This window comes from Schistocerca serialis, chromosome 12 (genome assembly GCF_023864345.2).
Source record: "Schistocerca serialis cubense isolate TAMUIC-IGC-003099 chromosome 12, iqSchSeri2.2, whole genome shotgun sequence".
Classification (NCBI taxonomy): domain Eukaryota; kingdom Metazoa; phylum Arthropoda; class Insecta; order Orthoptera; family Acrididae; genus Schistocerca; species Schistocerca serialis.
This window is the reverse complement of record NC_064649.1, coordinates 146,601,685-146,615,377: the sequence shown is the minus strand read 5'-3', so window position 1 is coordinate 146,615,377 and position 13,693 is coordinate 146,601,685.

The following is a 13,693-nucleotide window of genomic DNA, read 5'->3' as shown; positions in this document are numbered from 1 at the left end:
AACAACAGAGTGGAATGCTGTGGCAATTGTATTATAAAATGAGACTCAAAAATTGGTAGACTGAGTTCTGCTATTTGTGCATGTAAATGACTGATAATGACCCAGGTGAAGAGGATGTAAAATAGAGACTGGTAATTGCAAGAAAAGCATTTCTGAAAAAGAGTAATACGCTAAAATCGAATATAAATTTAAACGGTGGCGATCTCTTTTCTGGGGGTATTTGTATAGCTTTATATGGAACCGAAATGACGATACAGCCGTCAGACAAGATGAGAATACCCATAGCTTCTGAAATGTGGTGCTGCAGGAGAATACTGAAAATGATACGGATAAATCACGTGATTAATGAAGAGGTATTTAATACAATTGGGGAGACGAGAAATTTGTGGCAGAATTTGACTAAAAGAAGGAATCTGTTAATATGACATATTATGAGATATCAAAGGATCGATATTGGAGGAAAGGAGGCAAAAACTGAAGAGGGAGATGAATACAGTAAGCAGATTCAGAAGAATGTAGGCTGTAGTAGTTATCCGGAGATACACAGGATACTCTAGAATGGAGACATACATCAGTTCAGCCTTTGGACTGAACAACGAGGAAAATCTTATTAAATCTTAACCAGTGTGCTATTTAGTAACATGTAAATGACTGACATGTAGCCATACTTCCAAAAAGAATTTAAAAAAAGAAAATGTTTCTAAGTTGCCAGTAAACTGATTGGTTCCACGTCATTTCGATAATTGTGCAAAGGATCTACTGAACATGTAAACTAAAGACTGTAATAAACCCTCTGACATCGTACAATACCTAATTTTCTTTCTAGTTTAAATAGTTTCTTTACCTATGAAATAATCGTAATTTCTAGTCGTACTATAGTATTCCTAAAATTACAGCTCTTAATTATGTCATCTCTCCAGGCACAAAATGCAGTATTTGAAAAATTGAAAACAAGACAGGGAAATAGATACCAATAGTACACCTATGCGATCGATATAAAATAAAGGAGATGCTGTGTGATAGTTACTTGAACATTTCTTAAAAATTTTCGCGACTGTTGGAGTCTAAAATTTTCCGAACTACGAGGTGACTGTTTAGTGAACTATGCCAGTGGTGGGTTACTGTCTCTGGCCAGCGCCCAGTGTTCGAGAAGCTAGGTTGCCAGCCATGCAGGCAAAGATCCTCCATGAACGAACCCCACCTTGAAGAGCGCTGCGCCATTACGCTGTCCAGTGTAAGACGAACCTCGAGGAAGTCTGGAGCTGCCTCGCGTTCGCCGACTATCTGCGCAGTTTGCTCATGTCTAGCGCCAGACAGACATGAGTGAGCCTACATCTGCCGCCTCCGCTAGCGCGGAGAACGGCGAAACCGTCGTCTCGAGGTAAGCCACGCCGCGCTACAGCTCGACTTATCTCTGCCTCCGCCACACCCTCGGCCACTCCTTAACTCCAGTCGATTCGAAATTCCTCCAAGTATTCACAGGACACGCTAACGTGCCAAGAACTATTGACTTTATTTCGCAAAAAACTTCCAAAGTTGTTATAGTTTATAGCCAAGAGGTCACACTGATAGCCTTCCACCTACATCTTGCGTCAGCATACCAACTTCCACTTTAAAAACCCCACTATCTTTAAGAAAATGCCACCTATGTCCACGTTATTTACATTTCCAGAAAATCCAGTAATATCACGTAACCCTTGAATTGCTAGTTTTCTAAAAATAAATTTGTATCATGTATCGAAATTTAAAGTTTTCACATAGTACAAGAAAATCGAAAAATTCTGTACTTCGTCAATCGTGATTATGGCAGAAATCTTTCAAAATTTTCCTGCTGACGTAAAATCCGTTCTTCCAAGCAAAATAGGCATGATTAACTAACTCTGTGGTACATCGCGACTTTTCCCATAAGATTCGGAGGCACATATTAGATAATATTTTAACACAGATTAGTCTATAAAATAGCCGCAGTTGGCAGCAGTTGATGTTGGAGGAACCGGCGCCAGCCGAAAATGTCTCGTAGCCCTGAAGATGGCCACGTTTAGTCTTTTTTTTTTTTTAAGTTTTCCATGTGTTATGTTCAAAGGTGTTCCTGTGTTTCATGCTAATGGACCAAAATCTGTTTAAAAGTGCAATATCTTACAATCTACTGCAATTGATGGCAATGCAATGAATTTGTTGATGCTATTAAATGATCTCGAAACTTTTCTTTTGTTGTTAATATTTTAAGACGACTAACTTGGTGCTACCAGAAACAGTCATTTGTGCGCAGTAGACAGCTCAAATTATTTAAATTTGTACTTTTATACAGTCATTATGGTATTTCAAAGTAAGGACAAAATTAAGGCTAATGCAATAATACGTGTTCAAAGTTCCTATATTTCATTATCCTTACCTCTAAGATTTTCATGAAACTTCTTTTGGTGCTGCTAAAAGGTCTTGGGTGATCTTGAAAGACTCCTATAATTGGGGAACCAAAATTTATAATTGTTTACTCATACTATGTTCGAAGTAAAATTGGTAAACCAAATCAAATAGTTTCATATTTTGCTAGCACATTACTTAAAAGTGGAGTGAAAGTTAATGGTGATACAGTAGCATGTCTCTAAAGATGCTATATTTTGTCAACTATAGCCCCTAATCATAATGTGTTGAATCTCTTGGTCCTGATGAAATATCTCATATTTTCCAACACACTGCTGAAGCTGGTAATCCAAAACTAGTACTAAACGCTTTCCACATATCATGATCAAAATTAAACTGGTGAATCCAGAAGTTGCACTCCAGTAGCTTCCTCATGCCATGTTCAAAGCAATAATGGTAAACCAAAGTTTATCCTTTAATTATTTACTCATATCACACCGAAAGTGAAACTAATATTGGTAACCCAAAATATGCACATTAATGCTTTTCTCATACCGCAGTGAAGATGGTGACCCAAAATTCCCCCTTCTGTGGTATCCTCATATCATGTTAAAGGTGGAAATAGTAACCCAAAGTTTGTACTTTAATGGTTTTTCCATGCCATGTTCAAAGTCAAAATGGCAATCAAAAATTTGCACTAACAGTTTCCTAATATCATGCTTAAACCATGACTACTAAACTAAAATTTGTATTTTCATGTTTTACTCGTACCATGTCCAAATCTTGGACAAAAATTAATGCCTGTACAATAGCTTTGCTGCCAGTCTCCTATTTTTTACCACCTACAGTCACTAAGGTTTTTATGCAGCCCTTGTCTGTGGTACCAAAAGGTCTTCTTTAGTCCTGAAAGGCTTCTGCAACTGGCAATCCAAAATTTATACTTCAATGGTTTCTTTATAAGATGTTCAAAGCAAAACTGGCAAACCAAATGATATTTGTCTCATACTGCGTTCACAGGTGTAGTGAAAGTTGATGGTGACGCGCTAGCATATCTTTATGGTAGTGTTTTTCCTCATTTGGTCCTCATGAAAGATCCCGAGTTTGCCCAATAACATTCCTAAATCTGGAAACTCAAAATTAGTACTTTAATGGTTTCCACATATAACGTTCAAAGTTAAACAGGTGAAATCAAAACATGCACTGCAGTTGTTTTTCAGGCCATGCTGAATGTGGAACTGGTATCCTAAATTTTCTACTTTAACGGCTTTTTGTCCAGATATGTTTCAAGATAGTTACTTTTGACATTTTAGCACCAAAGGTTCTTATGTTGGATAAAGCCACAGTGAAAGTCTACGATCAAAATGTAAAAAAGAAAAAGGAAACGATCGCTGCAGATGACGGACGAACGCTTGATTTTTTCCGAGGTATTTTATGCTTCTTAAAATGAACTTGAAATCTGATTTCAAAAATTCATTGCTACGAAGAAATAGCTATTAGACTTTGTAGCATACAGCTCTTCAATAAATAGTTTTGGATGAAGACTGAAAAGGCCTAAAAGGCTTTGAAATAAGACGATAGCATGTAAGAATTCTTGGGATAGCATACGTTCTGCATTCGGGACAAGATGGACGCCTGGAACTAGGGAACAGGCAACCGATGATTCAACGTCACTTGGCTGGTGCATTATGGTACAAAGGCGTTTCTCCTTATGGAACAGTTACTGTGCGGCAATTCGAGGAAAGAAGCATATTAATTAAATTACCAGCAACGTCCTCATAATCTCATCCGTGTATGTTTGTGGCATATTCATGCACGCATACTACCTGCAAACCAACGTGTAGCGCATGGCGGAGGGTACTTCGTGCAACATCCACGCCCTGCACTATTCCACATTTACATGGAGCCAGGGTTCATGTCCTAACCTCTACTATGATGCCTACGCAAGAGGTCGAGTTACTAGAAAAGTTTGACACTCTTCTCTGAAGTATAGAACTCTAAATTTAGCCAACAGAGATTCGTGAGTACAACCTCACGTGACCATCTCCGTTACAGTTTTGTTTGGCCTGCACCGTTCTATCACGATCATACTAGTGCCTCGCAGAAATATTTTGCTTTCTGGTGTCATGCGAACTTGGTAAGGACTCCAAATATGCAGAAAAAATTAAAAATATGTCGGGCTAGCGCCTTCTATATGATATCGTTAACATATTCACTACATGTCAGATTCTAAGTAACTACCCATTTTTCCTTGTTCCATTAACCTACATTACTACACTATTATGGATAAAAATTGGTTATTCTTTCTTGTGTTTAAAGATATATCGTTCGATTTCATGGAACTTTAATGACACAAAATTAAATTTTTCCTTAAATTTATTATAATGTTGTATGGTTGAGGTCTGCGACTCTGCAACAAACGTTATAAGCAACTCTCAGCCTGAGTGACGTTTTAATACCAATAGCTAGTTTGGCACGACGCGTTTCGGTAGTATGCTGACATAATCCAGGCCACATATACCAAATTATACATTGTCGTTGTTATGTTGGCTGAGCAGTGAGGTTAGGTGGTGAAATTTACTTGCTTCTCTTGGTTTGCCATGAGTTACAATACAACATTTTGTACTTCTATACATTTTGTATCAGGTGAAATAAACCTCAACTTACGTCCGATGAAAATACAGATTCCATTTGTGGCACACAGAGCACTACCCAAAACCAAGAACATCAATCAGACATTGTTTGTTTTACACTGGAGTTGTTTCAGCTGCCAAAGATAATTATATTGTCAAGAAACTGAACTTGAATACAGATATTATTGTACTGAAATTACACTACAGTGCGTTAACATAACGTATTTTTTCCCCACAGGAGTTACTGCAAAATATATCCCATCTCACTAAAGATTATTTTTTATTAAAAAACAATCTCAATAAATTGCCAAGTCTTTATGTTGTTAATGAAACAAACATTCCGCTGTGTGAAAATATTCATAGTATCGTTTTATGAACTGCCATTTACCAACTTTTTAATATTTTTTTTTACCATTTACGAAGATTACAAGTTCTTCATATAGATCCATCTGATATATTTTGTTCATTTTATATCACATATGAAGATAATTTTTAATATCTTGGAATGAGTGGCCAATCTCATAATTGTGTGGGATACTGCTGGCTTTGTGTAACTATTTGTGTTATGTGCCCTGACGCGTACGCTGAATAGTAGTTGAATATACCTCCCCTTTGGCATCTATAAAGACTTTTTACATATAGAATTAACAATTTTGTACGCGCCTGATTGTGTGTATTTACAATCTGCATGTATTTTACGTTTGAGGATGTACTGTTGAGTGCTTTGTGTCATGAAATCAATACTGATGTTGCGTAGTTTGAAAATATGTACCATCTTCTATGAGAGTTTCAAAGTGATGTGTTTCAGTGGGCTTTTTTATGCTTCAATCTCAACTATCAGTGCACAAAATTCGACCAGTAATGTTTAATGTTTATAAAGTAATGAAAGGTCATTTTAATATATTAAAATTGGAATTTGTTCGCATACAGACCTGAACACTGTGTTTTGTGTTCCACTGCTAACAACATCGACGGCGTAGCGGCTGCGGCACTGTGGCTGCCCAGAAAGCGTGTGTCACTGCGAATGATCCACCTGCAACATTTAATTAAAAATGAACCTCACTAGAATGCGATTGCGCGAAACGTTATTATTTTCGTGTGCCATTTCTACTGTAGTACTTGATGGGCAGGCTGTGTAGAAGTTGGCAGCATGTGTGTATTCCTACTTCCTTTCACCTCTCTTAACGGCTACACACATGGGTTTTTTTTTTTTCGCATCTATGGCAGAGTATCCTTCGAATTATATAAGGTTCATTGGCCTCCTTGATAATTAATATTAAAAATCGGTACTTCCATTTCCGATTTCACGTGTCAATACTATGATATGTGAGACTGTGAACCACTGTGTCACCGTATTGATTGGCTTCTACTAATTGACTAATTGAGTAAATGCTTCGTGAGTTACACCTGTTGCCCAGTTTTACTAAAAATGGTTCAAATGGCTCTGAGCACTATGGGACTTAACTTCTGAGGTCATCAGTACCCTAGAACTTAGAATAAACCTAACTAACCTAAGGACATCACACACATCCATGCCCGAGGCAGGATTCGAACCTGCGACCGTAGCAGCCGTGCGCTTCCGGACTGAAGAGCTTAGAACCGCTCGGCCACTCCGGCCGGCCAATTTTACTGCATCCCACATTGTTACCTAAGGGACCTGTTTGTGTATCACTGAGCGGCAAGATGAACTTCGTACTAACTTTTCTATAAAGGCGTGTTCGTTGTTTCCTCCGCTAAATCCAACGCATTCTGATCAGTTCCGTAACGTAGCCTCACTAACTCCGTCAATGACAACAAAAACATAGCACTTGTAAAAAATATGATCGTACAAAAATAAAGTATAAATAGTAATAGGACACTTAATGGCGGCAGCTAAAAACAGAAACGCGACATACCAGTCGCAAATAAAAAATAAAAAAGTTAATGAAGCAGAAAATTATATCGTTTGCAGAACTGTCCCTTCCTTCGTGCAGATACGCCTACAGCAACACACATGCTCCACAAGTCTCCGCACGGTGCATGGCGGAGGGTACATTGTACCTCTACTAGTCATTCCCCTGCCTACTCCATTCGCAAACGGGGCGAGGGGAAAACGGCTGTCTGTATCAGCCATTCCTCCCCATCGAGTGATTTCCCCTCAAAGCAAACTGATCCAGCCAATTGCAAAGACGACTGTCTGTCGTGGTGGATAGTGAGGCCCACCTACTCTCCATAGATAAACGTCATAAACGCTACTAAAACTTTGATTTCTGTTCAGTTGTCTCAAACTATTGTACTTGCATTAATTAGATATATAAATATTAGGACAGATTTATTTAACTTGGTCTGCCATCTCGACTTTAATTTTCGTTGTACAGAAACAAAGTCAATGTTCCAACGATTCAATGGTCACTGCTTTACGCTGAGCGAATGTAATGTACTTCACGGAAGAAAATGTGCTTTCCAAAATATATGTTGTTCTGAAAAAAGATTTTACTTCGAGGGCGAAGTCTATGATTTTTGGGTACGTATCTTGTGGCGTGACTTCGAAAGGTGCTTCTTTCTGTGCTGGACAGCATGAACGGATCATTTCGTAAACTACGTACTTCTCCTTATTGAGGGAAACTTCTAAGACTTCCAAGAATAATTTTCATTGGATTATCAAAGAAAATGGTATCCGACTTACGCCTAGTTTACACTACTGCGCTACCGGCCACTGCGCATGCGCGCCGCGTGTTTGCGCAACTCGTCGGTGAAACTAAACACTTTCGGCCTGTTCCAACTTTGGCGACACTAACTGCGTGAGTTTTGAGGTTATGTGACAAACTGAAATATGAAGTAGGGAACAGAGATTAATGTTCGCATTTTGGAGGTCTGTGCTTTGCATAGGTGTTTGTGGGAGTTCAGTGAAGCTGATTACAAAAATAAGCAATATATTGCCGCTCCTGAGGCCTTCACGTGCGATCAGAACACAGAAAGTTTGACAATATCTGAGCTGCAGGGCAAACTTTATTGAGTTACAAGCACATATACAACTAGATTAAGAAAAATACAAGCAAATGTAATTCTAGCTGTGGAAATGTTCTCGTCTACAAGACTAAAATCCCATCGTTCGAGTTCGCCGACATTTTTTCTTTTAAAGGAATATTGTTGACAGGAGAGAAGTTTACACAAATCAGGAAGCTGCAATCTTTATTCAATATTCATCTATTTAAAAGGTCGCAGCAGTGCTCTCCATTCACATATGTTTTAATTTTGAAATATTTCCACTGTACAGATCTATCTTTGCAAACCATTCTCTTGTTAATGCGGCCTGATCGAATGATTACTGCAGTTAATATTAATAATTACTACTGATATTGTTAATAATTATTGGTTTTAGTGAAAAAGTGTCATCACCAACTGAATCCGCATCTTATAGCATGACGAGTGTTCTCGACTGTAATGCACGCAAGTGCTATGTAATTTCAGTTCTGGCGAAGTGCTTCATGCATTACAATATCTTTATTCCTTATCGCAAAACTAATTCTATTTAGAAGAAATGTGAACAGTTCTGGTGACATTCTAAGATAATTAAAAGAACTTCTTGGGTCTTCCATTACAAATTATTTCAGCAAGAATGTTGCGCAACCGAGCTGACGTCTTTATCCAGTCACGTATCGAAACACGTTTCTTATTTTTTTCTTATGCAGCGATTCCAAGCAACAAGCTTTAACTCCATCACAGCTCGTACGACGTGCAGCTGCCATAACTTTCATTTCAGACACGACTGAGGAACTCACAAAACGACGAAACTGAAGTTTGTACTGGTTTCGCCGTGTCGACAGTCAAATACGAAACCATTTGCGTGCAACTCATTCCACGCGACGAGTGGCGCAACCCAGTGTCGCCGTGTAAACAACGCTTTAGAGATCAAAAATCATTAGAACTAGTAATAATGGAAGCAAATCTTAAAAATTTCATTACACAGATTCTTGTTTCATGTGACTGTCACTCGGGAAATGACAGAAATTTTTTTTGTTTACTTGCAATTTAAACAAACAAATGGTTTACTCTGGAACCCATTATTATCGGTGCACATATTATAAATTTGCAAATGGTTTGTAAAATCTATGGTGATTGCTAATTCTGATAAAAAAACTGAATCCTTCAACTTAAAAAAAAAGGAAACCCGAGCTAAAAATTTTTCTGTACCCAATCAACGAATTCCGGAATGAAGAAGTATGTCTCCATATTCTGCGTCAGCATCTCGCAAGAATTGTTTAAATTTTCGACGAGACAGTGACCGACATTCCTCCTCCTCCCCCCCCCTCCCCCCAATATTAAATTCGTAATTTCTGTTCCATCCTTCCTTACGGACAGCATTCTGACATTTTGCCCTCATAGTTCTTCCTGATGAAAAATGCAATGGAAAGTTAAATAATTTATTCCGTTTCCTTTTTTAACTGAACAATGAACTCATTTTCGCTACCGACCATACCTAGTGCACTGCCGTACAAACTGCAAAGTATTTTTTACAACCACCAACTTTGTCAACACGCTCCTCAGGTAGATGAAAAATATCCAAACCTGTTGTTCTGAGCAACGGACCTAAAGCGCATAATACTTCAAGCACAGAAATGTCGTCCATTACTACGAGAATAAAAATTAGTAGCTGACTAAGATCTGGTCGATGTGTACTCTCGTCCACTCATAAAGAATAATATCGAAAGCTGCCAATTAAATTGTTCAGTTTCTTTTTTATGCTATATCCCATATCAAGAACTGGAATTTTTACCGTGTTTGTGACGAAGCAGTTGTCGTAAAATGTTCAGCGGCATCACCTTAACCGAATGTTTCTGTCATTTTTCTTGCACGCTCTTACACGAGTAGGCCGCTCCTGAAGAATTTCTGAGCTTTTGCTAATTTTAAGCATACTGCATACGATGCAGTTAAATTTTTTTCTTTAAGACCTGATGGTTCAGACAATTCTTTTTTTTTTAATTATCGTTCGTCGTGAGTGTGACGCCCATGTACTGCTTTATGGAGCCAAGAGAAAAGTCGAATAAGATTGCTACCGTTTTTTTTTTGTTTTTTTTTTACTTAAGCATTTCTTTACATACTAAAGTTTAGGGTTTTTCATCGGAATTGTCTACAATGAACAATGGAAAATTCGCTTTTCAGTTTTTTTTTGTTTCCGACATTCTTAAGAACAGTAATAGTAAAATATTCATTGTAATAACCAGGATCAAAACCAGAGTAACAGCAACAGGAATGACTAAAATGACAACTACAACAACTGCGTCATATTAACGAGAGTAAATCTGAACAAAACGCCGAGGTTAAGCCGACTAACGAAACAGGGATGCGTCATGGAAGTCCGACAGCGAGTAAAGATGTGACGGCCTGTGTCGAAGCCTTACTCGGTTATTAACAAGGGGAACTTCCCATACCAACCCCGTCAGATTTAATGGTAAGAGGGCCCAGTTCATAGCTCGTCAAAAACTAAACACAGGTCAAGCATGAAAACAGAAATAATATGTACTTAACTAGGAAAAAAAACAAAATAGAAACAGTGAACGGTCCAAGAACAAGAAGTACAATGAATAGCGACCCGTGACAGTAACGGCATCGTGGGTAAGCGGTCATGGTGCTGAACTGCCAAGCGGGCAGAACTTGTCTTTTTTGTTTTTCACAACGTTATGAATCGTCCGTGCGGTCAGTGAAATGTTTGTTCTCTTTCTGTAGTTTTGGCACTTGGTTATAGAATATAAGACACGTGGTAAGAATACGTTACCGTCGGGGGCAAACGGACATTTCACATAAATGAAAACAAATAAAGAGGTGTGAACTATGTTACAACAGAGGAATTCAAGGAGTCACGACTTCCAAAACTGAAAGCTACTTCAGAAACGTTATAAAAAGATACGTTTTGACAGAGAACAGAGAAACTGTTGCGTTCACTTGTTGCAGCTTGTGTGACAAACTATTATGTTTTCATCATTTCCTTGGGAGTGATCACATTCACGTTCATAGGAACACCTAAATTTGGCAAGGAAGCATATCTCATTCACTCAACAGAAATACAAATTACACTACTGGCCATTAAAATTGCTACACCAAGAACAAATGCAGATGATAAACGGGTATTCATTGGACAAATATATTATACTAGAAATGACATGTGATTACGTTTTCACACAATTTGAGTGCATAAATCCTAAGAAATCAGTACCCAGAACCACCACCTCTGGCCGTAATAACGGCCTTGATACGCCTGGGCATTGAGTCAAACACAGCTTGGATGGCGTGTACAGGTACAGCTGCCCATGCAGCTTCAACACGATACCACAGTTCATCAAGAGTAGTGACTGGCGTATTGTTACGACCCAGTTGCTCGCCCACCATTGACCAGACGTTTTCAATTGGTGAGAGATCTGGAGAATGTGCTGGCCAGGGCAGCAGTAGAACATTCTCTGTATCCAGAAAGGCCTGTACAGGACCTGCAACGTGCGGTCGTGCATTATCCTGCTGAAATGTAGGGTCTCGCAGGGATCGAATGAAGGGTAGAGCCACGGGTCGTAACACATCTGAAATGTGACGTCCACTGTTCAAAGTCACATCAATGCGAACAAGAGGTGACCGAGTCGTGTAACCAATGGCACCCCATACCATCACGTCAGTTGATACGCCAGTATGGCGATGACGAATACACGCTTCCAATGTGCGTTCACCGCGATGTCGCCAAACACGGATGCGACCATCATGATGCTGTAAACAGAACCTGGATTCATCCGAAAAAATTACGTTTTGCCGTTCGTGCACCCAGGTTCGTCGTCGAGTACACCATCGCTGGCGCTCCTGTCTGTGTTGCAGCGTCAAGGGTAACAGGAGCCATTGTCTCCGAGCTGATAGTCCATGCTGCTGCAGACGTCGTCGAACTGTTCGTGCAGATGGTTGTTGTCTTGCAAACGTCCCCATCTGTTGACTCAGGGATCGAAACGTGGCTGCACCATCCGTTACTGCCATGCGGATAAGATGCCTGTCACCTCGACTGCTAGTGATACGAGGCCGTCGGGACCCAGCACGACATTCCGTATTACCCTCCTGAAGCCACCGATTCCATATTCTGCTAACAGTCATTGGATCTCGACCAACGCGAGCAGCAATGTCGCGATACGATAAACCGCAATCGCGATAGGCTACAATCCGATCTTTATCAAAGTCTGAAACGTGATGGTACGCATTTCTCCTCCTTACACGAGGCATCACAACAACGTTTGACTAGGCAACGCCGGTCAACTGCTGTTTGTGTATGAGAAATCGGTTGGAAACGTTCCTAATGTCAGCACGTTGTAGGTGTCGCCAGCGGCGCCAACCTTGTGTGAATGCTCTGAAAAGCTAATCATTTGCATATCACAGCATCTTCTTCCTGTCGGTTAAATTTCGCGTCTGTAGCACGTCATCGTCGTGGTGTAGCAATTTTAATGACCAGTAGTGTAGGTGCATGTGTAAGATATTCCTATCGTATGACACACGTGCTGTCACTAATGCCGTGTATGACACACGGGACGTTTCTTCGGTGGAGGATTCGGTTGACTTGTCGTCTCGTCATCAAACGCTTGCGGTACCCATTCGAAAGCCACTCCCTTTCGCCTGCTGATAGAGTAGTTGTGCAGAATCAACTGTCATCACACATCGCTGTTGCGAACGGACCACGACACAGATAGAATGAACACGGCTCGCCCCATTGCCAGTCCAACACCGTAACCACTTAACCATGACGCCATCTCTCATGCCGGCTGCTCTACGTTGCACCGTTTATTGTTGCCGTATTGCTTTCTTTTCCACCGTCCAATACACCTTCTTCCTGTTTTCGAGCTTTATCCGTGTTCTGTTCCTGACCGGCTGTCCGCTGTACCTTCTTACCACTGCCATGGGGAGTCTCCCTTGACAGGAACACGCGAACAGAAGTCTGCGACAAGGCCATCTCACGAATCGAGTTGGAGGGGGAAGAGCTCGCTGGGAGGGAAACCATTCGCTAGCCACGATTTGCCAGGCCTCGTCTATATGATTCAGTAAGAGCCCCCATCTTTCTTTCTGAGTCGCTAAGCGACGTATACATTGGCGGCAACAGAAGAATTCTGCAGTCAGCTTCAAACACCAGTTCTCTAAGTTTTCTTAACAGTGTTCACTGAAAAGAGCGTTGCCTTCCCTCCAAGGAATCCGTTTGAATTACCGAAGCATCCCTGTAATACTCGCGTGTTGATCGAACCTACCGGTAAGAAATCTAGCAGCCCGACGTCCAGTTGCTTCCACGTCTTCCCTTAATCCGACCTGCTGGTGGTCCCAAACACTCGGGCAGTACTCAAGGAAGGGGACACAAGTGTTCTATACGCGGTCTCCGTTACAGATGAGATACACCTTTCTCTCGAATAAATATTCGAACTTTACGGGTTTGATTCTGCTACTCACGCGCATTACCTGATATTTTTTCCACATTTAGGGCAAGCTACAATGGAACCTCTCACAGGAACGGCAGCAAATTGGTCAAACAGTTTATTCAACTGAACGGAAAAAAACACGATAGACTAAATCTTTCTTCTTGATTCAAAATACAATTTTCCCGGTTTTTATGGCGACTACATCATTACACTATATCTCGATTGCTACGACAACAAATCAAGAGGTGCGTGACTCAATCCTCTCACGGTCCTAGTATTTTTTTTCTTTCAGTTACCGCC